Consider the following 27,955-nt stretch of genomic DNA (forward strand, 5'->3'; position numbering starts at 1 on the left):
CCAAAGTGGCCAGTTGTTTTAATCTCATTATACTATAGACCATTTTGGAGTGTATATATTCATATTAAATGTCTAGTCATTTTTTGTCAGTGAAAATATTAGCATTCCAAAAGCCTTTGTTGATGGAACAATATCTTTAACGGAAGACATTAAATAGAATTTCCATGTGCCCATTGTTGTGGTTGTTCCATTTTATGATCTATAGTAAAGACATAATTAAGAAATATGTAATTTTGTATTATGAATGAAAAAATGCTCTTGAATTACTTAAATTGGAATGTATTGTTTAATTATTATAATCTCAATTTCTAAGAGATTTCAGTTATTGTAAGACAAGTTCATTTGCAGGGCAGACAACAGGTGTTCTGAACCACTACATGTTTATACTACTTTGCATCATTACAAACATAATTTTTGTCAGAGGACCATTGTTGTCATGTTACCTCTGTGATAAAATGTATCAGTAAAATGTCCACACGGTGCATAATAACTGTTAGAAACTCCAGCCAAACAAAGCTTCTTTTTATAATATACTGTCTAATAAGATATCCCTGTAAAAACATAATCACTGATGAGTTTTTAAAGCACCAAATATTGCAGTTTTGGCATGCGTTACTAACTCTTTGCAATGGTGTGCATTTTAAATTTTCATTTAATATTTTCTACTCATAAATATCTCCTCTGGCATATACATATAATTTATATAGTTAAATAAGACATGTATTTGTCTTCTACTTTCAAGAAAGTGGCTCACCTCATTTCCATTGGTGAAATGCATGTCTTATAGAAGTGACTTTTATAAATGAGATCACATAACACCAACATTTCCAAAACAAGGTGACGTTTGAAACAAAAAAATATAAAAAGCTTTTCTGTCTGAGCCACCAACACCTATGCTACTTATATATCCAGCACTGATGTAACTTAGGAAAGCAGAATTTCCTGATAGTTTAAAAGCGGGGGGAGGGGGGCTTCTTTGACTTCTTCCCTGGATCCCCAAGCATAAAACTGGCTATGAACCCAAGTTGTAGCAATGAGTACATCTGGAAGCCTGCTTCTTTTATACCCCTAATCCTTACTTTCCCCCTACTCAAACACTGTCTTCCTTCTGGTGCAGTTCAAACCTGATTTGGATTTATGCACTTCAAACATGATCATTCTGCTGATGGTTCAGTCTTTTCAGATCTTACTTTTCCCTATAGCAGAACCCACATTTACTGTGCACTATGTTAATGTCTTCTTCCTTCCACTGCTGATGTCTGTTAATCTCCTGCACCATGTTTCCCAGGACAATCAAGAAGATTTAAACTGTTTGCATTTCATGACCTTCCTTGCTCTCCTCCTCGTTTCATAAACACTCTATCCTACTTCTGTCATAATGTTAATATTGCAGAACAGATGACCTGTCTACCACTCCCACTGCCTTTAGTTCTTCAATTGTACTTACCAATACCCACCCTTTTTTTTTGATTAAATAAATCCTCAGAAAAAAATCTCCCATTCTTTTTATGAACGTACTCTGAAAAGAAACAACTCATAAATTCATGCATGCAGTAAAATATCTTCTTTGTAGGAATGTATTCAAGTTAATGCATGTCTTGAAGGTCCTTCCACTTGACGTTTCCTGCTCACTGTGTATATTATGCATGTCTTAGGAACTTTATGCATCACTACAAGTCTTTTGTTTAGTAATGCCACAAAATATTTTAAGCTGTACAGTATGCATTCTGCTAGGTACTTTTAAAATGCAAACTTTATAGTACCTGGACCTGTTCGTCTAGATTTATTATTTATTTATTTTACATTTGTTAACCGGGATTGTCCATCTGGGTATAAGCCTGTTTTCAGTGGAGTCCTAGGGAGAAAAGCTCCAGATGTACAAGTTACATAAGCATTAATATAAGAGTAAAAGTAGATTACGGTAATAATAGAAGTACAAATATACATTGTCATCAGTGGCATCTCATTAAAAAATCAGAGGATGGTATTAAGAGCATAGTTACAGAGTATACAGTTTTATATTATTACATAGTAAGCATTTGAGGGAAGTTTAGTTCTGTTAGTCAGGTTAGTATAGATAGAGAAAGAGGAGAGGGGGGTTTGAAGAGACAGAGATTTCCAACAAAATTAGTAGGGGTTAATAGGTGGTTACTGTTCTAGGAGGATTTGGGTTAGAAAAAAGACATACAGGAAATGTATTAGCCTGGATTGATGCAGGAGCAGGTCCAGTTGCTATATAGGTGGCTTTTTAGCCGTTTCTTGAATTGAGTTGGGTTTGTAATATTTAAAGTGCACTTTGAAATTGTGTTCCAGGTTTTAGAAATATGGTGGGAGTAAAGGGTATCCCCAGCCTTGTTCTTGCTTTTGGAAAATTGTAGGAGGATTTTTGTGTGTAAAACGGAGTTGTCAAGTATTACTATATTGTTGGAGTGAGTGTTGCAAGGCTGGGACTCTGTCTGGCTGGTATATTACATGGTGGGTGAGAATGAGTTGGGTGTAAGTAAGGTGTTGGGGAAGTTCTAACCATTTTAATTGTTATAGGGAGGAGCAATGATGGAACCTAGGTGGGGAGTTTGTAGCAAACTTAGCTAATTTGTTGTAGCAGCATTCAAGTTTGGTAAGTTCAGGTTTGCTAAATCTGGTGAGGATGGTAGAAGCGTAGAGTAGAATGGATAGGAAGTGAGTTCTGGTGATGTCTAGTCTGGCTTGGTTTGTAAGAAAAGGCTTGATGGGGTAGAGAGAGCCAAGTCTGATGTGAGTTTTTTTAACGGTTTGAGATAGATGAATGTCAAACTTCAGTTTGTTATCAATAGTGACACCTAGTAGCTCGGTGTGGGAGGTGGTGGCTATGATTGTACTATTTGAGGAGTTTGGCAATCTTCTACCTCACTGTTTTTCCAATTCCGCCATTCTTATTGTTCTCTGGTAATTCATTTCCCATTGCCTTCTGCTCTTCCTGTAAGTCCTGGAAAGTCAGGTCATGTTGCTGGCTGTACCCTGTAGATTGCTTTCTTCTGACATTTTCTGCTGCACCTACAAACTTTTTTCACAAAACGCATACTCATTCTTCTTCCTGTGGTACATCTTTAAATGCTGCTGTCTGAGTTTTCACACTCCCTACTGCATGCTTCTTTGCTTTTTTGGCTCTTCTGTTCCCTGAGAACATTTTTTGCACTTTTATGCTGAAGCATAGCCTGCACTTTGGAGTTATGCAACCATTTTGCTTGGGCTTGCTATCACCCACTAGTGGTAGCTAGTAATATTGTACAGTTTTGTTTGCATTTCTATGTAGGCCACTGTTTTGCAGATATAATGTAGACATACTGCCTACAATTCAGTATACAGTGCACATATAACTAATGAGCATAGCATAAATAACTTATTAACATGACTTATGCCTCTCTGATATATTACACTATCCCAAGCACATTTGAAATGGACACAACACTTCTTCGTATCCTTTTTTTCTGGTAGTCCTCTTTGGTCATCAGACTTCCATTCTCCTTCTTGACCCATTCATCCCCCCTGGTCTGCCTGGAATTTAGCATCTTATTTCAACCACCTTATGAGAAGATTGAACAGGTTCGTTCAGAAGCAAGACCTGAGTGCATGTGGTCCTTTATCTGTAGAAGGCTTGGATTTTTGCTTATTATGCTAATTCCTGTTCTGGTCATTGATGTGCCTGACCTAGCAATTCCCCCTCACCAGTGTATATGCAGGTTTCCCCACAAATGCACAAAAGAGTTACTGAACTTGCACAGTTTGACTAATGCCAAGAATTTGCCCTGAATCACAAGGCTAAATAATAAACTTAAATATGTGTTAGCAGTGCAGCAGACTGGATCGTTTCCTCCCTTTTATGATGAGTGATCTAGTTTCAGTCATTGTGTCCCACTGTACCAGCCGGCTAATGTAGTAGCCAAGCTACTATTCAAACCTAGGTCATCTGTGGTACAGTCAAGGGTTTATTCATTTATGCCATGGAGCTGCTATGGGTACAGAATTTTTTCAATTATAGTCTGTGACACATGAGGTATGCATGCAGGGTGCCAACTTAGGTGGTCATCACATTTATAGCAGGCATGCACAAGACATTTTATGTATGTGTGTGTGCGCGCGCACGCGTGCACGTGTGTGTGTATCTGTGAGAAAGATACAGCTTACGCTTGCACCCCTAAGTTTAGACTCATATGTAGTGTAAGCTATTACATGAAGATAAAGTTGTGGGCATGTTTTATATTTGAAGACATCTTGATATTGAAGTTAACAGCAAGGTGCATTCTGTAGCTAAGCATACTGATTTTATATATATATATATATATATATATATATATATATATATATATATATATATACCTAATTTATTTTCTAGACTATTCCAGATAGTTTTAGAGACATGCTCTTATATTGCTAGACACCACCAGTAGTCCTATAGTCCTTTAGAACCATGTTGCTACTGTACCTTCTGCCTTTCATTTCACAACAGACATACGTTTTATGGTGATTCAGACAGATGTAGCATGTATTTGTAAGTTTTCACTGTTATGTGCTGTTATGAAATCAGAAATAAATTAGAGATATTGTGTTATGGTAATTGTTTTTGGCATTATTGCATATTCCCCTTTTTCTAATAGATATGCACATATTTGAGATTTCAATGCCTACTTGCCCTAAGAGCTAGTAGCTCATGCAGTAGGCTGATAAGCCAGATTATTTGTGTGTTTTAACCAGGAAAATGTATAAGCATGCATTGAAGCTGAACATATTGATATTTGAACATAAGGTCAAACTCAGCCCAAAATAGCCATCTGAATGTACTATCTGCAACATCTGCCTGCCAGTGATTTTAAAATAAAAGTTTAGTTGCCAGTTATCTGCTGAGTAACAAATACAAAAAAACTAGCAAAATGCATGTCATTATTGCGATTACAAGTTGAAAAAACAATAGCCATTTCTACATAAAAGTTATATTTTCTTTCTTTTTAATATGTTGTGGCATACAAAATGACATTAAACCACTATTTGTATTATTATAGTTCAAGCTACTTTAGCTCCTTTATACTCCTTTACCTTTGAGCTAGGGATACAGTCTGAATTTGTTTATTTTGCAATTACCTGGTAACATTTCCTAAATATTTCATGAGAGTATGTTAAACTGTTTTGGAGATACAAACATTTACACTCAGAGAGCCAAATAGTTTATAACATTCTCTGTGCACAGAAAGCCCTAATTCCCCAGATGATGTTATCACATTTACTGTGCATATTCATTCTTTCCCCATTTTGCGTGAATAAGTGCACTTATGTTTTTTCTTTAAAATTCAAAAAAGGTTTTTAAAGGGTATGTTTTTTTAATAAAAAGATATTTCCCACTTTTGAAACATAGAGACTATCCTTCATAGTGATAGTGGCTCTGTAAGTGATAGAGTTAGCAACTGCCTTTTACTATGCTGTTTGTGCCTTATGCAAAATAAGAACTGCTTGATAGTAATAAATAATAAAGAAGTACTTTGAATCCAAGGATTAATTTATGCATCAATTTCACTTTTTCCTTTTTTTATTGTACAATGGAAATCCACTTAAATGACAATTAACAGTATTATGAAAAGGGACAGTAAATTATGTGTATGCATGTGTTATTCATTTAAGTATTCATTTCATTATTCCGTCTATGACTGCCTGCTTAATCCAATGCAGGATTGTGGGGAGCTCAGCCTTATACAGGTTCATAAGAGTTTACTAGGCTAACGACCACAAGGGCCTTTTTAAGACTAGCCATGCATCCCAAATCTCTGACAAGTTCTGGTACCCTTGATAAATGTAAGCAGGGGCTTGGGAGCTGAAATGTTTACAAGCAGGATCCTGGGAAATGAACCTTTTACAAGCTGCTTGTGTCTGTTAGAGACATAGGTGCCAGACGAGGGATGCATTTCCTGTTCCCCATCCAGTTCTCCAAGTTACACTTGAATTGGGTTAGGGAGGAACTCTGCTTCACGTTGATGGGGAGTCTGATCTAGAGAAAGGGTAGTCTGTGGGATACATACCTGTCTGTCCAGCATGTACAGTTTATATCACAGGCGAGGTTTAAGTCTTCACAATGGGTAATTCTTGTGCAGTCTTTTTTGTAGATATGCAGAAGGTCCATCAGAGTGGGGTCTGACAATGCCTTGTATGCCAGGCATAGATCTCCCCTGAGCATCCTGTAGGAGACAGAATACAGGAATAGGGCCTTGAGGTGGTCTGCACGGGACATGTTACTTACTCCCTGTATTCATTTAGTCAGGTACCTCTGTGGACATTCCAATTGAATATGCCTGGTTAGGTTCATGCCAAAGGGGACATTGTACTCAAAGATAGGTCTGATGAATGCTGACTACAGTGGAACAATGACTTCCTTGGACTTGGATACCATACCTTTGTTTATAAGTTGTACAACATAGAATGATTTCCTCCCCACTGTAGACACATGATGGCCAAAGGCTAGATTACTATCTATGTGTGTCTACAAGTCTCTGAGTACTGGGTCAAATCTTGGTATGTTGTCAGTATGATAGTTACCAGGCATTGATGACTTCTCAAAGGATACTATTATGCATTTCTTGGCATTTAGTTTTAGTCCATGGCTCTGACTCCAGTTGTTTGCCTGTATCAGCCCTTCCTGGAGAACATTTGTGTTGGACGATTCAATGACAGCTCCTAATTTGCAATTATTAGCAAATGTAGTCAGCCAGAGGCCATTAACATTGGCCTTGACTTCATAGAATCAAATGCCAAAGTGGAGTGGTCCCAAGACCGATCCCTGAGGGACTCCATTTGTGACTGGTCTCTTTGTAGAGGTGGACTCCCCAACTCTAGCTTCCTGGGTCCTGTCTGGGAGCCAGTTGGCTATTGAGCGGGTGACATAAGGATTTGTACCTAACCTCTTAAGTTTGTCAGCAATGCCTGAGTGGAGTATTGTGTCAAATGCCTTGACCAGGTCAGGGTAGACTGTGTGAACCATTTTTCCCTGATCCATTGAAACGGAAAGCACAGCAAGCTCCACTGAGATTTGAATGCAGATCACTGGATTCAGAGCTAACCATTAGATGATGGAACCACATATACATTTTCCTGGCACTCACTGGGCTCAGAGCATAGTATCTTGTCCTGAATGAAACACCAACCAGTTATAGGATACACACACACACACACACACACACACACACACACACACACACACACACACACACACACACACACACACACACACACACACACACACACACACACACACACACACACACACACACACACACACACACTTGAACTTGTGGTTCTACTAAGGAATGCAGAAAGGCAAAACCCAAGTATCAGAAATGCCAAAAAATAATGCTCACAACAGAGAAAAGTCAACTTCAGTTGACTCTGTCCCGATGTGGGGCATGCCCTTAAAAATATATATACCAACTTCGCAGTTGCACTAAGTCAGAGAAGGTAGAAATCTCCCTAAAGAAGCAAACCACTGCTGGTGCTCACTTAGAAATCACACTGGTAGTGACTTTGTATGGAAAACAGCAAATGGCAGTGCATTCCCTGGTGTCTTTTGCACTGGGCAACTGACGCTAGAGGAAATTCATCTCACCCACCTGTAGATATACCCACATGCACGCACTCTCACTCTTACTGCATCTTACAGGCAATTTTGAGAAATGCCAATTCACCTATGGTACATCTCTGGGATGTGAAAGGAACCTGCAATACCTAGCAATAATGCCTGCAGACCCTGAGATTATAAGCAGACTGCACATTGAAGGCACCCAAGCATCACTTTGATGCAGCAACTGTAACTTAGAAGAAACTAACAAACTAAGAAGGCCTGTGACACTCATGTTGCATATAAGAATTTGTTAGAATGATAAGCTTCCTTCTTTACTGAACAGTGTACTTCATTTATACCTCTCATTTAGCATAAGAGTGCCTGTCTGGTTTCTGTCAGGACTGGTAACGTTTTTATTTCCTTTATTTTATCACAGGTTACTCTGACAGGACTGGTAACGTTTTTATTTCCTTTATTTTATCACAGGTTACTAGTGATTTGTGATGATGTTGGCTGGAACAGAGAACAGTGTGGAAAGTAAATACAGCTGAGAACCACAGTTTTGGAAGGTATGGGATTTACTATTTACTGTATTTTTTTTGCAAACTGTAAATTAACATTTCTATTATTCAGCTGCTTTTTTACCAACATTCCACATATCACTTTATCTAAGCAAGCAAACGATTATTGCCTATAATACAAGTATTGATCATTGTACGTTACTATTTTATTTTTGCATTTTGTGATGTTGGTCTCACATTTTAGCAACACTTATCTTCTGTTACAAAGACCAGTTGCTGCCAGTGGCAAGGCTGCTGTTCCCTAGCAGATATCTCTATAATAAGCATGCTTTTACTCTCCCCAGATCATAATCTATATACATATCAGTGATCATCTGCACAGTAACCAGTTCTAAGGTTATAAATTTAACAGCAATTTCTGAAATTGTCAGTTGACCAAAGAAAAGAACATACACTTCCTTAGCAATACATAAATAATACCAAACGTCACAAAACCATAAACTGAATTCAGTCTGCAGATTATATAATACTGATACACTGATAACACTACAACAAGTATTCTTTAAGTAGTTAAACATTCATCATCACATTAACTGTGTAGCCATTCCCTCCTCTAGCAACTGACATAGCTGCGATGAGTTAGTCTTTTAATTATCTTTAAATGTAAACTTGATAACTGTGTTACAGAAAAAGAGTTTCTCACCATATCTCTTCAAGGTCAGCTTTAGAGCTTTTTTCACTTGTCAGCTTGAGAGGTAAGTGATTCTACTTATCTGATGTTGGGTATGCTAGAACAATTTTAATCACTGTGAAAGAAATACTGCAATCATGCTTCTCGCAGCTGCATTGTATCAATTTATGTGAAAGTAGATAGCTTTCTAGTCTGTTTGCGATATTTTCTTTTGTAGAAATGTCCACCATGATTCATATTTTAAAAAAATATTTATTACCTTGTGATAACCTGCTCAAAAACAGAATAACAAACGTAATGTAGTCCCTCATAAAATATATTCAGCTGTGTGGGGCAGACAAATCATACCTCACAGACTGCAAAACCTTTATGTAATTTGAAAAAGTCTTACCTATTCAGAAGAAGGCATAAGTTTGTCTGTTGCAATTGCCCTCCTTTTGGGATAGCATAGATCCCAGGCTTATCAGGCATGTAGCGACACTCACTCTAAAGAAAAAGAAAAAAAAACTCCTTAAAGACTTAAATCAGTATAATAACCTTAAAGCCTACCAGGTTAATAACAAAGAAGATGACACTTTGCCTACTCAGGATCAACTCAAAGCCAATCCATGCCAGTTTAAATCTTCCAGACACCCACGGATTGGCTCCAAAGCATGCCGAGCCTGTAGAAACCACACTAAGCAGCACTGAGGACCCACGAACAACCCAGAACAATGCCAAGCTCCAACAAACAGTGCAGAACCCTCCCAGCCACCAGAAAACATTCCAGAGGTTTACCAACAACAGACACAAGGTACCACTGACACCAAGAGAAGCAATCACCCTCCAAACCAAGAGTTTCACTGACCAAGGTCAGGAGGAAACCTGAACACTAACTCAAATGTTAATGTTAACACTAATAATGCCTCTAATGACCCTTGAATAAATATCTAAGAGAATTATTTTTTATCCCATCCCCCAAGCAGGTCACAAGGTACAGCTCAATCCTGGGAAACCAGGGAGGGGAAGGCCGTGAGGCAGACCTAGGAAACAACAATAAGACTAAGGGATCCACCCTCCAACCTTCTCAGTGTCTAACTTATCTAAAAAAGATTTCAGTGATGGAACGATTGATCTCCTTAAAAAAAGGACTTCATTTCATACCAGCCCAAAGGGCCAGCATTACAGACATGGTGCTAGACTTAAAACTGTACATTAGGATAAAACCGTGTGCTTAACAGCATGTTAAAAGTGTTCTCTAGGGTGTGTGTAAGGGATTTCAGGGATAGTCTAAGCAAAACCCTGCACCAAATGGCACAATATGACCCCCAAAGAAAAAGCTGCATTAGAGGAACTTAGGGAAGACAACATTAGAGTTATGAAAGCAGACAAGGGGGCAAGCATTGTTATAATAAAACAGTAAGCAAATGAAGCAGAAGTTAGAAAATGACAACTGTTATGAAACCTGGTTTGAAAAAAAAAAGTGGTAGTTGAATTTCTAGACATAGCTGTACAGTTATTAGAGATGTTGCAGCAAGGGAAAATAACAGAGCAGAATTTGACATCCTGATGGTGTACAACCCTAGCTTAGGGAAGTTATTCGGGCTACCCAAGACCCAGAAAAGTGAGATCCATCCTCCCTTCAGACATATAGTTTCTTCTAGAAGAACTAAGAAAACCAAAAACAATGTACCACAAAAGTAACCAAGTGACTGCAACCAAATCCACCACTCGAGCAGGTTGAGACTTCCACGTTTCAAGACAGTTTATTGTAGCACAAACTCCAAAAGCTAAAACACTACCAGGTTTTAAGGTTAAGCGCTTTCATCTGAGTGTAAGCAGACTTCTTCAGAACCAATAATTGCACATTAATTGACCCTTATAAAGCCTTTTTGGCGCCAAAAAATTTTTTCATTTTAAAAACTTCATTGTTTTAATAAACAATAAACAATAATTCCTATTAAAAACTTGAATGTTGACAATATATAGATGTATGTAAAAATTATGTATGTAAATTTTAAAATAATAATAAAATGATAATAAAATGATAAAATATATTACCTACAACCTATGGTTTCATATAATTTGTCAAGTGTATTTTAAATATTAATTTACAACATGAAACAATACTTGCTGTATGTCTTTTACCCACGATCTACTAATAAAAAAGGTTTTATACTAATACTATCGTTAAGACCAGGGGCAGTCGTGGCATCACAATAGATTTGCCACTCACTCTCTTTCTGTGCCAAAAAAACCTTCCAATTCCCACCACAGGCTGAAATATCCACCTGGTCAATAATAGAAAATGTAAATACGTGATCTTCCCCTTTGTCCAACACGTGCTTACTTAATGCATTTTTATTGTCCCCCTTTTTTATCTTGTATAGGTGTTCATAAATACGTGTTTTTAGTTTCCTTTCAGTCTTGCCTATATAATAGGCTCGACAAAGTGAACAAGTAGCAAGATAAACTATTCTTTGGGTATTACAGTTCCCTTTCCTACAATAACACACTGTTCTCAAAATATTGTCCAACTTAATTGTCTTGTTCTCATTAATATGTTTACACTGGCTACAGGAACCTCATTTTCTGGTTCCACTCTTTGTTTCAATGGGTTTTGTTTTTAAAGCACCCTCTAACATTCTTTTTAAGTTAAACGAAGTTTTACAAACAGTAATGGGCTTGTTCACTGAAAGTAGACTATTACCCTCCGAGATGTTTATCAACTCCCAATGCCTGTTCAAGATTTCCTTCACTAAATTGGTGTATGGGTTGAACATGATGATACATACTGTCCTATCAACTTCTCCAAATTTCTTTCTCTTTTTGTCTAAAAAATTTTTCCCAAAAGGGGTGTGTATCTATTTCCCCAACAGCTTTTTACATAACTTACCACCTTGTCTAATATAACCTTTGGATAATTCCTGTTCAAAACATTTGATAAAAACCATCTTCTTTTTTGAAGAACGTCAACCTGCTCGAGTGGTGGATTTGGTTGCAGTCACTTGGTTACTTTCTAGAAGAACTAAAACAGAAGACATTTCTCAGTTCATAGACTTCCATCTGAATCCAGTAGTACAGAACTGGAGTTATATCTAAGGGATTCTTGGGAATTCCTCAACCAACTACACCAGTACCAAGTCTCCAACAGAGATCAGAAACTGCTCACCCTGGATGCAGTGGCATTATACACTTAATATCCCTCACAAGAAAGGCCTCACCCTCACAGTAATTACCTGAGAAAACACACCACCCTAAGCAGAAAGAAAATCAATAACATATGTGAGCTGATCAGTATTGTGCTACATAACTTTTTTTACTTTCAATATTCCACCAGCAAAAAAGGAGTAACTACAGGAGCCAAAATGGCCCCAGCTTATGCGAATCTGGTGCTCTCCAGCTGGGAGAGTGATATACTTTAACACCTAAAATGTTTTGACAAAGTATATCTATATAAGAGATATATAGATTATATCTTTTTTATGCAGCAAGGCACAGAAACTGAACTCAAAGATGTCATAAGGATCATGAAAAAAAGCATTCCTTTCTTGGATTTTACAATGTCTGGCAATGGTCGCGAGGTGCAGTTCCTGGACATTTCCCTAGACCCCCCCCTCTGGGATGTTCAGTTCCAACATTTATAGAAAAGGGTCATGAAGGAGCAACTTCTTGGACTATAACAGCCAGCACCCTCCCTTCATGAAAAGGAATATTGCCAGGGGTCAGTACATTAGACTTGGCAGACTAGTCAGCAAGGAGGAGTCCTTCCTCAAGAAAAGCCAGATACTAAAACAACTTTTCCTAGAAAGCCATTACCCTCCACACCTACTGGAGACAGTGGAAAAAAAATCCACCCCTAAAGACACTCCAGATTTCCCCCAATCCTGAATGCAGGGTTCACTGCGAAACACAAACAAGTGAAGAAAATCACCTCTAGATTCCCACTTCCTGTCTCAAGAGACGTTAAGAGTCTTAGAGGGATCATAGAGAAAAACTGGGATCTCATTACAGACAACTAAGAACTGGGGCGAGTGCTGGGAGAGTCCCCTGATTTTTGCTACCAAAAGACCAACTCCCTGAAAACTTTGTTAGAGAAAAATGACAATGCTATCATTAACCATGCCCACCAATCCAGAGGCATGAAGAAATGTAGTAGCTGCTGCTGCCACTCCATCCTTGAATGTTCTGAATACAGGCTATCTAGCAGAAACACCACTATTTCTGTAAATAGCTCCTACAACTGCCACTCCATGAACCTGGTTTACTTAGCTATCTGTTCTTCCTGCAATTCCTTCTATATAGGCAAAACCAGCAGGAAACTCGGTGACAGAGTAAAGGAATATAGACAGGTCATAAGAAATGGAAAGGAGAGTAATGCCCTAGCTAGGTGTACTTTTACCTGCACAAATAACTCTCAGTTCAAATTCCTAGTATTAAAAAGCCTGGACAGGTTTCTTGGTGACTACAACACCTTGTTAGAGGTAAGGGAACTGCAGTGGCAAATTAAGCTTAAAGCAGACATGCCCTCAGGTCTCAGTGGGAAACTTAATATATAAGGTGTGCACTAAAATGGAGGAAGTGATTCAGAAAATCCATAGCTTCACATAGGACACTAAAAGGAAGGAAGTGATGCAAGTAATCCTTAGTTTCTCACATCTACCTATTGTTCTAAAAAAAACTCAGTATTCTCACAGCTTGTCACATTTCTGAAGAAGTTCGACCTGTAAACATGAAAGTACTCAAATGTTTGATGTAACATTTATTAATATTATAGTGAACATGTATGTATTCTCTGAAGCATAAGGCTTCTTTGCCATTAATATATAAAGACTAATTGAAAACCAAGTTACTGTTTTACATTTTTCATCAGCTAACTGAAGTAGTTAGCAAGTTTCTAAGTTCATTTGTGAATAGAAGTTTTTTATTTTTATTTAAAAATATTACATCTATTTGACCATAGAGCTTGAAAAAGGTATTCATTTATTTCCAAAAAGGGGAGATGACTTCACATTCATATACCATATGCAACCAATAAGCTATTATTTCAGAATTACATCTCCAGCATTTAATTCTATTTGACTTATTGCATAACTATAATTTTGTTAACAGTGGCAAAAGCTCTTTGTAAAAATTTCCATGTGAAAATTTTCCAATATAATGAAGATGTAGTTTAATCTGTTGATTTTAATATTAATTTATTGTATTCTTTAGAGAAGTCTTCATTATTAACATCTGAGGAGTAGTTCCAATAGGAATTGTCTAACTATGAAATCTAACTTAAGTATTTTATAACTTAGTGACAAAGGTTTATTTTAATTGCATTATTATTGATATTTATTAAGATTTCAAGTAATTTGTGGAACAATTTCTTATCTAGGTTAAATATTTTATTTTCCTCTGTGTTCACAAAGCCTCTAAATATTTGTAAAATTAACCAATTCTCAAAATCTTGATTGTATTTGGACCTTAAATTTTCCACAGTATATATATATATATATATATATATATATATATATATATATATATATATATATATATATATATATATATATATATATATATATATATATATATATATATATCAGTACCATTTAAGAATCAATGCCAATAAATTAAATTACTTTGTTGTTTCAATACTAACATTTTGTTGAGTTTTTAAACAGTCATTTGTATATACAATTGGAAACATAGAAATTATTAAGTCTTTAATACAATGGTTAGAATATGTGAACTTTTGGAATGAGGAAATTATGTTATTTAAATAGGGAATTTGAGAAGAGGGTGTAATACCATTTACGCAAACGTCTTTTAATAACCAGATAAAACTAGTGGGTATTATTTGTTAATGACTGGTCATTATATATTTCTTATTTACTAATAACATTTCTTGATGTATTTGCTTCCATTTTGAATTGTAAGATGAATTTATACATAATGCTGTAATGTTTACAATTGTTGAAGTAGCATACGATTGAATATCAGGGAATCCTATTCCACCATTATCCCAACCTTTTCTGTGCCAGTCAAAGGAAACTCTTGGTTTATTAGTATACCCAAAAAAATAAAATAAAATAAGTAGAATATTATTTATCTTATCAATTTTTTTGGTGGTGAGAGTCCTAAAGATTTTAAAACAAACACTATTTAGGGAGAATTACTGTCTTAATAAGCATTAATTGTACTTCCATGGTAAATAAGAAATTGTTCCAATTTGTGACTATACTTAAAATTTTATCAAAAACCTGTTAAAAGTTTGTCTGTATCATTTCTTTACTGTTAGATATAATGGTTATACCAAGGTATTCCATATGATTGCTATTCAAATTGAAGTGAGAATATTTTATGTTGTTTAATTTTTTATTAATTAATAATGTACTTGTTTTATAACAATTAAATCTTAAGTTTGAAATGTCTTCAAACTGACTCATAGGACTAATTAATTTTATGTTCTAATGAATTTTCTATATTTCCTATTGTTAGTAAAATATCATTAGTGAAGATTTGAATCTTTAGTTTGAAATCTTATTTTATTTTAATACTGTTAATGTTCTTATTGGATCTAATACTATTAGCAAAGGGTTCTGTAGCTAATGCAAAAAATAAAGGTGATAATGTCCAGTCTTATTTTGTGCCTTTTTATAATTTAATGCAATTATAAAGAAAATAACCTGTTTAACATAAGCACAAGAGTTATTGTATAACTTAGAAATTAATGCAATTAGCTCAGGTGACAATGGGCACCTACTTAAAGTAACTCTGGAGACAGTGACAGCCTTAACAGGACAGCCATTGAATAACTGTCTGACTGATACAGAATATAGTACATTAGCAGACCATTTTTACAGTGTGTTCTTACCATGATAAGTTGTTCCCATCTTTCTGGGTTCCTACACTCCCTCCCCCATAGGTTCATAGGTTCATAGGTTGGTACTAGGCTATCAGCCCTAGGGCCTGTACAAGCCTATTCATAACAATTCCCTGGCTATTTCTTCCCACATTATTTACTTTCCTGGACCCCTGTCTAGCAGGGCGACTGACATGATCCCTGGGGTGAATTTCCTTTCTCCAAGGTTCCTCTTGAAGAGGTCCAAAGAGGCACTCTGCTTGACATGTATGGACAATCTATTCCAGAGTCTGGGGAGTCTCTGGCTCAGGAACCTATCCCTCCAGCATGTTTTGTTTATTGTGATGACAAGGTTTAGATCCTGTGGCTCTGAGGGATTGGGATTTCTTTAAGTGTAGCATGTCCAACAGCTCTGGGTTTGACATGGCCTTGTATGTTAAGCAGAGATTGCCTCTGAGTAGACGATATGCAACAGAGTATAGCTGGAGTTTTTCAGCATAGGGCATCTGCTTTAGACCTGTGATTCTTTTAGTGAGGTATTTCTGAGGCCTTTCCAGTTGTTGCAGATGTCTTGAGAGGTACATACCAAATGGGGCGTTGTATTCTATAATGGGTCTAATGAGGGATGAGTACAGTGGGACAATGACCTCCTTTTTTCTGGATGAAAAGCCCTTCGTGATGAGGTGTGCCACATAGAAGGATTTCCTGACTGTTGATGTGGTTATCGAAGGTGAGACCACTGTCCACCTGTGTCCCTAAGTCTCTTATCACACTTTCTGTGTTTAATGTACTGCCACCTATATGGTAATTCATGGATACATGTTTTTCCCAAAGGGATAACAATACATTTCTTGGCATTGAGCTTGAACCCATGGCTCTGGCACCAAGCATCTGTTTCTGTAAGGCCTTTTGTAGAGTATCCACATCATTTGGGATTCAATAATGGCTCCCAGTTTGCAGTCATCTGCAAACTTTGTTAGCCAGAGTCCCTTAGTGTTGACCTGTACTTCAGAGAAGTAGATGCCAACCCCAGGACTGAACCCTGAGGTACTCCACTTGTCACTTGTCTGGAGCTGGATTTGGAGTCGGCTACTTTTACAGTGTGGGTTCTATCAGTAAGCCATTTAGCAACCCATTGGGTGACATAGGGATTAATGCCCAACTTAGTAAGTTTATCTATGATTCCAGAGTGGGGGATGGTATCAAAGGCCTTGGCAAGGTCTAGATAGGCTGTGTGGACCACCTTACCCTTGTCCATGGCTCTGGAGACTGATTCAAAGAAGTCAATCAGGTTCAGGAGACAAGATTGGCCCTTCACAAACCCAAACTGGGTGGGGTCCAGTGTTTGAAGGTTGCCAATGTCTATGTTTATAAGTTCCATGATAATATGCTCCATGGCCTTGCAGATAATGCTTGTCAGACTGGGACGGTAGTTTCCAGATTCCAAGGTGGATCCCCCCTTGTGGAGTGGGATAACTGTAGCTGTGTGCCACTCAGTGGGCACAAAACCTGAGGTGAGGCTATGATTAAACATGACACTTAGGTGAGGTGCCAGTTCATATTGTAGTTAATGTAGTACACAGCCCGGGATGTCATCTGGTCCCATGGATGCTGTATTCTTGGCTTTAGAGAGTGTTGTGTACCTGTGTGGCCGTTATTACTGGAATTTGGCAATCTTCGGTATTGAGATGGGCCATTTAGGGGTGAGAGGGGGTGAAGTTGGCACTGAATCGATCTGCCAGGATATTGGCAATATCCTTTGGATCAGTATATTTAATGCCATTCTGTTTTAGCTCAGAGCAGATCTGAGCATTGCCATTTAGATTCTTGACATAGTTATAGAATGCTTTGTGGTTGTCTTTGGAATCTCTTTGGAGGATTTTATGAGGCATCTCAGTTTCTTACTGAGGGTAGTAAGGAGTTTTTGCATCCTGGGATTTTCCTCTTTTCTGCAAATGTTTCTTCCTTTTGTTGTAAAGTTTGTTTATGGCAGGGGACCACCAGATTGGCTTCCTTTTTTTGGATGAGAGCATTTTGGTTCTATTTGGGATGGCACGATTCATGCATGAGTGGATGTACAGTGCCTTAGTGTAGGATTCAGCAGTTGAACTTTCAGTTCCCGTCTGCATGGGTGTTATGAAGTTTGTCACTTCTGACTTGAGTAGCATGAAGTTGGCTTTGGAGAAGTTTTTTATGGTGGTGTCAATCTGCACAGAAAATGCACATCCATGGCATGCTGGGCTCTCTCTTCCTTGGATTCTACTTTCAGGAAGAAAGCAGAGAGGTGGATGGACTAAGAGAAGTGTCAAAACTGATTTGGGGAGAAAGTGTATGCTATATCTCAGAGATACCCATTACTTTTGAAGGATAAATTAGGGTCCCCTATATACAAGAGTCTGATACTCTGAGATCTCACTCTTGGATGTAATGGATACCAAGAAAGAATTCTCTAAAATACAAGTTTTATGCTACCTGAGTCAGACAGTTCCAAAAGTGAAGAGACAGCTCCCACTGATGATAAATTTCTTTACTTTATCAGAGAAGCACTACTTTTAGGACCTGCTTAAGAAGCTGACACTGGGCCATAATTTCATTATTCTCAAATCATGATATGGTGAAATGGCTGACGTGTACCTTAATCGTAGAATAATGCAAGCCCTTATCAATGAGGTGTCGAGGAAGACTGTGGTGCATGTGGTAGTTCAGAATATCCTATCAGCTTAACAGAATATCTCTGTATAGTGAAAGGCTTTCAAGGAGACTTCAAACCCTCAAAAATACCACCTTGAGAGCTAATGAAATTACTGAATCAAAAGGCAAAACCAAAGTTGCAGGCAAAGCCAACAGTCCCCCATTCCAAGGGGAACTACCTTGGGGATGACCAGGAATGATTTCAGCACTGCCAGGGAGCAAAGCACTTGAAATTATGCCTTTCTTGTGAATGAACCTTGGTCATCCTGCCTTGAATTTCTCTCACATGTGTAGTCAAGGGAATGGTGGAAAGTGTACAACAATCTTCTCCATAATAGGGAGAATGTTTCCACTTCCCACTCCCTTCTGTCTTCTTAGTGGGGTCAGATTCTTGTGAGCCCTGCATTCTCTTGTGTCAAATAGATCAGTGTCTGAGATGTCCATTTCCAGAAAACATCCTATATACCAAATCGTAGCTCTCAAAGAAGACTTTAGCTGTCACTCAGCGTGTCTGCCTTAAATTCATCTCCTCATAATGTAACTGTCTTGAAGAAACATAAGCTGATAGGCCAGAGTCAGATTTGGCCTCTGCTCACAGGTTGAGCCTGCAAATAGTCTATAGTGATCAGTTACTACACGGGTAAACAAACTAAATCAATATTTATTTAGACTTGAGACCATGATCTGGTTATCAGACTTTAGCAGATTCACGTTTTAGCTTTGTCTTCCAGGTTTGAATAGTGAGTAGGTCTGTTGTCAGATCAGGTAGGATGTGTGTAGTTCCCATGTGTGTAGTTCCCAGTCCCAGAATTTCCCCTTATGCTGCATCACTGAGGATCCCAAGGAGTAGCTAGAGTTGCCACAAAAGTGTCTATCTTCAGAGCCTGTAGTGATTTTGGTCACAGGAAGGACAGTTCTCCACTGAGTTTGACAAGAACAGTTCATCACACCAGGGAGCCTTGTCTCCTGCATGAAGAGAAGATCCAGGAGAATGTAATGACTTTGCAACTGCCAGCACTGCAAGGTTTGCTCATGACCAGGATAATGGTGACTGACATCAGTTCCAAAAAAATCTTGAAGACTTTGGACTTCTACCCACATATTCTGTTATATGATGCTATAACTATGACCTCCTGTGCTTTCTGCTACAAACTACACAACAATGAATAAAGTAGAATGCAAGACAGTGTTTTTCCCAGAGAATCTTGTAAAGTTGTTACCAGAAGTCAACTATTTAAATAAAAAACGCCACTAAGCCTTTCTTCCTCAAGGCCCTTGCCACCACAGCCAAACTTTGTAAAATTCAGGGCAGATGCCTGAAAGGACAGAAAATTATACTTGAAGTGACATTGAGTGATAAACGGGAAAATTCCTACCTAACAGACAATGATGTGCCAGTACATGCCCATCATGTACAGTGACAACATGCTGACACTTCCTATCAAGCCATCTCCCCACACTCACAACCACACACACACACACACACACACATTATGGTGGCAGATGCATGGCTGTCTTGAGATGTGCGCTATGGGAGATGACATATTATACTGTGTCTTGTGAAATCTCCAAGACCCAGAAAAAATGAAACTCTTCATATTCTTTGACACACAGAAGAGTGGAAAATAAAATCTCCTGCTTTTAGGGGAAGAACAGGCACTATGATTTTTTGAGAACTACAGAAGTAAGCTGGATCTCCTTGAGTAATTCTTGACAGGGAAAAACACAGGAGCTCTACATCATGGCCTTTTAAATCCTTATCCAGCATTCACTTGTCCGTTGTGATACCTTTGCAAGCTGGGACCAGTGCAAAGAAACAGCTTTCCATTGTCACACTTGAAAATGGCCAAGGTTGCTGTGGAGTTTCCTTTGAAGTCTGACTCCTGGGAGGGTAGCAAGGTGTTGCTGAGAGGGCAGTGCACAGGCACCATTCTGTACTTCCAAGGTCACTTCTTTTTGGGGGCAGAACTGAGTTGGTCATCAGAAAAAATAATAGATAACTAATGGGAGACCATGCTGACCCTCAGTGGTGGTCAATGCCTACTTCCTTTCCATCATGGCCTTAATGACATCTTAAAAGACCTGCCTCAAAATAACTTTTTTCTCATTAGGAGGCTGCAGAGTTGCCTAATGCCTCTGTTATTTAAAGGAGAAGAGCGTGAGCCATATCATGTACTGCAGGCATATAAATGATGCTTCCTTGGCCACAGCATTAGTGCAGTCAAAGGTACTACATTGTCACTCACCAAGGAAGCCAGTGTAGGAGTCATTGCAGAGACTCTGTGATTCCACAATCAAGTGAGTATGGTCAGTTTTTCCAGTGCCTGATCAGTGATAGAGGACAGAAACTGGGACAGGTAGGAGGACAGTTAATTTTAGTCAGTTTTCCTAAAATGGCAGATAAGAAAACCTCCCTACCTTTCATTTCACTTCATTTATATTTGTTTACTTGCAAATACACAATGCAACTTGGCTTATTTTAGCAGATATCAGGAAAATATTACTTTAATAATGCAAAAGCAATTGCAGTGATATAATCAGCCATTGGATGCTTTCACATCAAGATATTCCACTCTTTTTGTGGGTTGTACAGGTACTTTCAGATGTATTTCTGTTTCCTGGTCATGAAAAAATTATATTCATCAAGAGGGGCTCTGCAGCTGAATCACTAAAGGTTCTTCATCCTTCTGGTACTGACTGGGTTTGTTTACAATGAAAGAAAAGGCACTTGCAGACAAGACCCACAGAGACCTTTATAAGCTTGCGAGAATCTCCAAAGAAGAGATTATCTTTAAGCAGAACTAGAAAACTGGGATAGCTTATCATCCTTTTCATTATCAGAAACAATCTCCTCTGCCTGTAAAACCCAGGAGAACTCAAGAGGGGGAGGGTGACCTTATATATCCTGCATGTACCAAGAAGCAAGTACATGGTGGTAGGTGATAGGCCTATGATGTAATGAAAATGGTGCTGGTGCAAAAGAGTGCTGCTGATATTCAGTTAGTCTCTTGTAAGGGTACACAGCCTCAGGCAAGAGGTCATGCCTCACCATGTATGAGCTTGGTTAGTGACCTACAGGAGTGATTCCTTAGTGCAATGCCCAAGACCTTGGTCTAACTAATAAGCTTAGCTACTGGAGGGGCCAGCTTGGAGGGATGGGAATGAACAGCAAGTATCAGCTTCCCATCCTGGGGTGTTTTTTTATGCTGCAGTACTGACATCTAGTGGTGGGCAGGTGCAAATGCATGAAAGTAAAGGCTGAGGTAAGTGCTCTAATCTGTCAAGCAATGCCCAGTACTGTAGCCGGATTCAGAACATGTGTAAAAGTAACCATGTGTCACTGGGCTGGTATTTCACTCATTGGTGACACACATCTTCATCTTTTGTGTTTACCATCAAACAAACATTAATGAGACGTGAGAATAAAATGGCTGGTTAGTTGACAGTACTGGTAGATTGCTAGCAGAGATTTACAGTAGAAATCATATTTCTTACTGTGCATTGAGTAGCAAGTGCAGCACCGCTGTTACAGGCACAACTGAAAGCACCCCCCTACCCTGACACAGGATCACTAGAATAAACCTTATCTCACACTGCAAATCAAAGATTCAGGGCTGCAACAGGAGTGTAATCCTAAGGCCCCTTGGCATCCTTGAAATATGCATTAGGGGAATAAAGGAGTCCATCCTTGAAGCACCCACAGAAAGGACTGAAGGGTCCACTTTGAGACAACTGGCCATATGGCTATGCACTTAAAATGAGAAGTACAGTGCTTGAAACAAGGGACTGATTCCTCATAGTGGATGCCAGCAGAGCATCTCTCTTACCGCCTTCTTGGTCATCAGCCAGTCCCTTGTTATCAGAGGGAGACCTCACAGTTGATAAAGAGATGGAGGTTACAGAAATGTCAAAGTCCAGTGGAGGAGGCTTTGGTCAGTGTCTGTCCCTCTGCTACTCTTCCTTACTACTCTTCTCAGAGTCCTGCCTAGGGTAATATGCAGGACCTTTGAGCTAATCCCTATGTTGAAGTAGGCTTCAGTTTTATTCCTCCTCTGCAGTTGATAACCAGGTCGAAACCCTGACATTTCACTCATTTGTATGTATGTATTGTGCCACCTTCCCAGACAGTAGTTGTAATGCATGTGCAGGCATTAGTAAGTGATTTGATAGCTACAGATATACTTCAAAGATTTGGGTTTCTTCATCATCAGGCAAGGAAACTTCCTTATGAATTACTCTAACACCGAGCTCTGAAATTCACAAGTGTCAATAAGAAATTGGGGACAGCAGAACCAGGTGCACCCTTTTAATTTGCCATGTGATGCCATGGCATGTGACGATGGAGGATATAAATGTCCTAAGAGTAGAATAAATGAATTCTGACTGCTGTGCCAATGAGATGGCTCTGATGAAAGATATCCAAGCTGATATTTACTGCTGAGTGATCCTCAAAATAAGGCAAAGTGTTTGCTGTGCATGTTAAGGGATTATTTCCAATCATTTCAAGATTTTGCTTTATTGCTGAAAGCATTATATGCAGTGTTACTAGCACTATCAAGACTGGATATCTGATATTTATGTACACACCATAAATCCAGGCTTGCTCAGTAGCATTTATGCTGTTTACAGCTGTAGTCACAGCTTTATCCTTGTTAATACAGCATATACTATAATTAACTTATCACTAAGTAGTATTATTGGTGGTATTTATGGGGACACTCTTAGCTCCAGGATGGTTAATGTGGAATATGCAGTATTATCTATGGCATTTACAATGGCACTCAAATTTCCACCCTGGATAATACAACATATACTATAATTAATTTATCACCATGTGGTATTATCTGTGGATTTTATGCTAACACTTACAGCTCCATGGGTGATGGAACCATAGAGTCAAGGAGAGGGGGAGCCCCCCCCCCACTTTTACAGCTGCAAAAACTGTCGGGAAAAATTAATGAAGTGGAGTTTTCACGCTAACGTGGAATCGCATGCGGAAGTTTAACTAAACTAGCTGTTCTTGTTCTCTTATTGGTCTGTTACAAGAGTTATGCTGCCACTGTTCTGTTGGTGCTGCCAGAGCCAGGATCATGCCGGTAAGGAGAGTTTTGTTCTTTTATTTGCAGGAGTTATGCTGCTTCCGTATGTGTGTGTGTGTGTGTGTGTGTGTGTGTGTGTGTGTGTGTGTGTGTGTGTGTGTGTGTGTGTGTGTGTGTGTGTGAAATGCCCCGGTTAGGTATACCTGGTGGTTAGTGTTACTCAGGCTCAAACCAGAGCCTGAATTCTCCACCCATACCACCAGTTGTGATTCAGGGAGTTGAGTCCATAGCTCTCAACTGTCCAGATTTTCACAGAATATTTGGCTCATACTTTTGGTCTCTTCCTCTTAAAATTTCTGGTTTTCTAGCAAATCAGTGAGAAATTAATTCGCTAAATAGTGATAGCCCTTTAAGTTTCAGTCTTACTATCTTTCAGGAAACACATGGTAACACAAAACAATTCATTTTAGCAACTTTCTAAGATTATACAAGCAATATTTAAAATTTGTCCCTGGTTTTGAGCCTTTGCCCCCACCAATAAATTTTGGCTTTTTCCAGATTTCTTGTGTTGTGAAGTTGAGAGATTTAGTTAAGTGTCAAGTGGATTTTACAAGGAACAGAGAGCTTCAGGGGAAGAGAAGTTTAGTGCTACTTATGCTAAGCTGTTTGCATTGTTAGTAGCACACTTGCTTTTGATGCAGAAGGCTATGGGTTCTACTCCCACAGTATGCAGATGGATCGCTGATACTGTACTGTGTTGTACTTTAAAGGGAGTGGATGCTGCAGTTATGTGAATGTCCTCCTTTGGAGGAGTTACCTAGTAACTATGTTTCTGTTATCAGTTTGCCATCCATTCCCCATTATAAAATTACTAGCTTATCATTTTTTTTAATGTAGCGTAGGCAAGTTATTCTTCAAGGGCAACAGGCACTTTATTTGTAGATGAAACAGTGAAATATAAAGTTGTTTGCTAGCAGCAAGCTCTTTATTAGTTATATATCCCTTTAATGTGGAATTATTTAGATGACTTACTTCTGCAGAGATTTTGCCTATTAACTGATATTGGTGGATTTTAATGACAGAAGTTTGAGTGGCCTTTTATGGTTGAAATTTTCTGAAATGGGTAATTTTGTCATTATTGGTTCATAGATTTTGTTTCATTGCTTACTAGAAGATTGTTCCAAACTACAAATTTAAAACACATTCTAACAAGTGGTGCTGTATTATACAAGGAATATAATTTAATACAATCAGGTTAATACAATCAGGAAGGCATGCATACATGTATGCTTGCTCGCAGGATGTAGGAGAACAAAATAGGGGAAGAAACCAGTCACCAATTGAGTCCCCCAGGGTTCGGTGTTGAGACTTTTTCTGTTTGGCATATACATCTCAAAAGTAAAAGGAAATACCAAAGGGCTTTGGCCGACTAAGTTTGAGATGACTGCAAGCTAGGAGAAGTTATTGAATCCCCAATTGACTTAACCATCACGCAGGAAGGTTTGTCCCAAACAGTAACTGGTGCCAGAATCATGAATTGAAACTAAACTCTGAGAAATACATTATTGTATCCTTTGGGAAGTCATCTACTCCAGGGAACTGCCAAAGTGACAGTGCCCCCTGAGAGCTGACCCAATTGTTTGGCATTTGGGAACTTGTGTGTACAGTGACATAACTTTTGGCCAACATGTACCCAGAGTCATAAGAAAGTCTTTCTATGTTGCACACCTTATAAACAAATTGATTGTGACTAGATCTAGAGATGTTATTGTCCCCCTTTACAAAGTCCTCATTAGGTCAATCATTTTAAATAATGCCGACTTTGGCATGTATCTGTCCAGACCCATGCAACAATTGGAATACCCACAGAGATACCTTACTAAAAGGATACAAGTCCTGTACAATAGGTCCTACATGGTTCACCTCAAAGATTTATCACTATACTCAGTATTCTACAGAGTGCTTAGAGGTGGCATGTCTGGCACACAAGGCATCCTCCGACCTAATACAGATGGACCTACTGAACATCAGCAAGTCAAATGGCATCAGAAATACTCAGTCCAGATATCTAAACTGAATGTTGTAGAGAGATGAATATTTACATCACAGAGGCTACCACTGTCCCAGAACAGACTATCCATTCAAGTAAAACAAAGCTCATCCCTCTCCATATTCAAATGCAACTTGGATCTAAGGATAGATAATAGAAAATGTATTCCAGGATTTCCCCTCATGCCACTAATGGATAGAGGAATTTCTTAAATGCTGCATCCCTTACATGGGTCCCCTCAAATTATCTATAGTATGATCACAGTTGTTCTCACTAAGGCTAATATGCAATTATCAGCCATGGGATAGGTAAGACCAATCAGGAAATGTTAATTCAAGCACCAAAATGGAATTGGCTAAGCTTAAAATGTCCTCCAAGTGAACCTATGCTGTGGTAGTAAATAGTTTTAAAACATTGCCCATTTTAGATCACTAAGTGCCTTTCTCAACCTCCACCCAACCCCCTCCCCCCCAGTATTCAACAGCTTCCCTCGCCTCTGCACAGCTTCAGGATGGTAAGTGTGGTATATGCTATAGTTAACATATCACTATGCAGTATTATCTATGACACTTACTGTGGCACTCAAAACTCCAGCCTGATTAATATAGTATATACTGTAACTAACTTAGGGTGGCCACGGTGGTGCAGCAGTTAGCGTTGCCACCTCACAGCAAGAGGTTCTCTGGTTTGATCCTCAGCTGGGGTGCCTTCTGTGCGGAGTATGCGTGTCCTCCCTGTGGTCGCGTGGGTTTCCTCCGGGTGCTCTGGTTTCCTCACACATCCCAAAGACATGCTGTAGGTGGATTGGACACTCTAAATTGGCCCTAGGTGTGAGTGCATGAGTGTGTGTGCCTTCTGTGGAAGGTTGGGTGCCGGGTTGGCAACTTGACACTGGAAAAACTCCACTGCCAATCATGAGCAGACAGGTGATCCACTGTGGCGACCAAGAAAAGCCGAAAGTAGAAGAAGAAGATACTATAACTAACTTATTACTAAGTAGCACTCTCTGTTAAATTTATGGTGACACTCACAGCTCCATATTGGTTAATGTGGTATATACTATAATTAACATATCAATATGCAGTATTATCCATGGTGATTATGGTGGCTGTCATGGGTTGAATAGACAGCTATGTATACTTGACTTGTGGGTGACATTTTCCAATTGTTCCTTTTCCATATTAGTGATGCATTTACAGGTTCTCCTTCTGCAGAGGGAAGTTGATCTCAGTTATGCAGACCTCCTTAGAACTAACATACCAAAGGCAAAGCACACAGATCATGCTATACATGTGCACTCATATGTAAACTGTGTGCCAGCTTCAAGTTTGTAACAACTTATTGTAGATTACATAATTGCTTATGGAAGCAAATAACTGAAAAAAATGCCATAATTTTTTGTCTAAAATGACAGTGAATTTCAGTAGACTAATGCATTAATTTGAATGAACTTGGTAAAACAACATTCTTTTTTTTTTTCCATAATAAATCTTTATTGTTATATTATTTTCATACACAAGTAAAGGTAAAACAACATTCTGATAAATCGTCTGTAAGCAGCTAAATCTGGGCAGCCTTAGGCAAGTTGAAGCTATATGGCACAAGAGGGCCCCCTGTCCCTGCTTCCTAAGGTGACGCTGCATTAAACTATGACTGGGTCATTATTCTTTGTGTGTCACAAAGAGTTGCCTCGGGGATACTGCAGCAAAGTGCAAGGTATTTTCCTACTTGTAGGACTGCTTCTGAGCTAGCTACATCTCGTTAATGGAGTGGACTACATTTCCCATCAATCACTTGGCTGAGAGTGGAAAAACAGTATGAGAAACAGTCTTGAGTCCTAAATGGAGTGCAGATGTACTGTATTGTCAGCATCACATACAAAGTATGTGTGAGTGTGTGTGTGTGTGTGTGTGTGTGTGTGTGTGTGTGTGTGTGTGTGTGTGTGTATGGGGGGGTGACAAGCAGAAACTTAAGGTTAGAAAACAGAGTAGATTGGAGATGAATTTTGGGGGAATTATATTACAGAACATTGAACAAGCTGCGTGAAACTGTGGTGTTGGTTTTGCATGTTATTCCTACATCCATGAGAGTTTCTTTCTGACATTCTGATTTCCTCATTTGTGAGATTGTGATTACTTCTCAAAATATGATGCTTAGTGACTAAATTATCCTCACAATGTAATTTTTACTATTGCCATTGTGGCCTAAGATATGACTGGAGAAGATCTGCATGTATTAGTCCACTTGGCCAGGTTAACAAATAAGTAAAAATAAACTTTCAGAAATAATTATGACAGGTGATGTGTGAGCATTGCTGGTCCAATGGAGAGGCCTCATATGGTTTATTGTTATTATGATTGTTGTTATTGTTGTTATTATTATTATTATTATTATTATTATTATTATTATTATTATTATTATTATGACTGCTGTTGTTTTTATTGAGCATTTTGTGGAAGTTGAACAGTTTTAAGTGGTTTCATGCAAACACATTGGCTGCAACAGGATATTAAAATTAACTGGGTATGGGACTCCCAACAACTCAGAGCAGGTGCAGGAAG

At 38.5% G+C, this 27,955-nt stretch overlaps 1 protein-coding gene across 4 annotated transcripts in view; it reads left to right on the top strand.

Moving 5' to 3' along the window:
• Positions 1-27,955, top strand: part of CRACD (capping protein inhibiting regulator of actin dynamics) — a 1,952,305-nt gene that overhangs the window by 1,154,862 nt on the left and 769,488 nt on the right. For all 4 annotated transcript variants that reach the window (XM_044062482.1, XM_044062485.1, XM_044062486.1 and 1 more), the window contains one exon: positions 8,063-8,145. The gene's annotated coding sequence lies outside the window, so the exon portion shown is untranslated. The remainder of the gene's footprint in view (positions 1-8,062; positions 8,146-27,955) is intronic.

This window comes from Protopterus annectens, chromosome 2.part1 (assembly GCF_019279795.1).
Source record: "Protopterus annectens isolate FY-2018-M chromosome 2.part1, PAN1.0, whole genome shotgun sequence".
Classification (NCBI taxonomy): domain Eukaryota; kingdom Metazoa; phylum Chordata; order Ceratodontiformes; family Protopteridae; genus Protopterus; species Protopterus annectens.